This window comes from Saccopteryx leptura, chromosome 12 (genome assembly GCF_036850995.1).
Source record: "Saccopteryx leptura isolate mSacLep1 chromosome 12, mSacLep1_pri_phased_curated, whole genome shotgun sequence".
Classification (NCBI taxonomy): Eukaryota; Metazoa; Chordata; class Mammalia; order Chiroptera; family Emballonuridae; genus Saccopteryx; species Saccopteryx leptura.
In genome coordinates, this window is record NC_089514.1 from 27883144 (window position 1) to 27885242 (window position 2099).

At 41.7% G+C, this 2099-nt stretch overlaps 1 non-coding gene across 1 annotated transcript; it reads right to left on the minus strand.

Annotated features, from left to right (window-relative positions):
- Positions 1-1445: 1445 nt before the first annotated feature.
- On the minus strand, positions 1446-1521 carry TRNAS-AGA (transfer RNA serine (anticodon AGA)). Its single transcript has one exon. It is a non-coding gene; the product is annotated as a tRNA-Ser (tRNA).
- Positions 1522-2099: the final 578 nt, after the last annotated feature.

Below are 2099 nucleotides of genomic sequence, written 5' to 3' on the forward strand. Positions count from 1 at the left end.
ACCCATGATGTGAAAGTAAACTCTTAGTAGCTTATAACAAAATGTGTTCCAACAGAATTTATTCATCATTTTTCACCTGGTGGTATGCGACACACGCCCTCACTCAGATTTAGTTTACTAGAGCATCTACCATCTCAAACTTGCCAATGACCACGGCAGAGGAGAAGAGTTAGTTCTAAGGAGTCTTACATTATGAGTTAAAAGTGCTAGTTGGAATATTACTCTTCTCTCACAACTGACTTTCCAGAGGAAGCCGTATCATTCCATCCAACTAAAGATGGTTCAGATATACAATCATACATCAGAATCAGAAAACACACACACAGTGTTAAGAACCCTCAGTAAAATAAAAATTAAATTTCTTCTTCAATGAGATCCAATTCAGTTACTTGAGAGGATAACTGAAGATGATTTAAAATTTTAAAAAATCAAAGGGTGAACTACTCTTACTAGATATTTGAATATATTATTCACCACTGAAAATTTCTAGTAAATAATAGAGTGTTATATAAATTCAGATAAGCAGAAAAATAAAATAAATGATATAAGCAAATAAAAGGAAATATAAGAGAAAATATGATTTACATCTCAAAGCAGTGGGAATAAAATAAGGCTTTTCAATAATAGCTATAAGATGATCAGCTGGCAATTTGAAACCAAAAATTAATCTCTATCTCTCAGTAAAAGTTAACTTCAGATATCAGAAGTATATATTTAATTAAATGAAACCCAAAATTACAAATAGAAAAAAATTTTTTTTTTTTTTGTATTTTTCTGAAGCTGGAAACGGGGAGAGGCAGTCAGACTCCCGCATGCGCCTGACCGGGATTCACCCGGCACGCCCCCCAGGGGCAACGCTCTGCCCACCAGGGGGCGATGCTCTGCCCCTCCGGGGCATCGCTCTGCCACGACCAGAGCCACTCTAACGCCTGGGGCAGAGGCCAAGGAGCCATCCCCAGCGCCCGGGCCATCTTTGCTCCAATGGAGCCTCGCTGCGGGAGGGGAAGAGAGAGACAGAGAGGAAGGAGGGGGTGTGCCCTGGCCGGGAATCGAACCCGGGTCCCCCGCACGCCAGGCCGACACTCTACCGCTGAGCCAACCGGCCAGGGTGAAAAATATATATATATTTTTTTCTTTTTCATTTTTCTGAAGCTGGAAACAGGGAGAGACAGTCAGACAGACTCCCGCATGCGCCCGACCGGGATCCACCTGGCACGCCCACCAGGGGCGACGCTCTGCCCACCAGGGGGCGATGCTCTGCCCATCCTGGGCGTCGCCATGTTGCGACCAGAGCCACTCTAGCGCCTGAGGCTGAGGCCACAGAGCCATCCCCAGCGCCCGGGCCATCTTTGCTCCAATGGAGCCTTGGCTGCGGGAGGGGAAGAGAGAGACAGAGAGGAAAGCGCGGCAGAGGGGTGGAGAAGCAAATGGGCGCTTCTCCTGTGTGCCCTGGCCGGGAATCGAACCCGGGTCCTCCGCACTCTAGGCCGACGCTCTACCGCTGAGCCAACCGGCCAGGGCTTTGAAAAATATTTTTAATAAAACGTACTATAGTGAAATGCAGTCATTCAAATTCAATATAGTCAGCTATTAGCCAAGTAATGTCATGTTACTGAGTCACTCTAGACCTAGTTCTTGCATCTGGAAAACTGACATATCACACATAACTAAGTCATTAAACTTTTACAAAGATTAAAATAGAAAGCTCAGAATGCCCTTTATTCACAATACTATCTGACACAAAACACTCTATCAATTTTGCTAATCATTATTATTAAAATAGCAATAATTATTATATTATTAACATTGCATTTATCACTTGTGTCCTTGACTCTCGATTTGTGGAATTGAATGAGGCATAAATTCCCTAATACCTTTTCTATTAAGTGAAAGATAACTAAACAAAATTACTAGATGTTTCTTAAAATGTAAAGCTTCATTTTCTCAATCAGGTCAATATTCTATATTAAGTAGTTACACATCACTAAATTAGTATTTATGAGATCAAATTAATAATTCATCCCCAACACATTTACTTAAAGTTCTTTGGAATCATTGTATTTACTCAATGAGGAGTAAACTAATTTAATTGGCTAAGC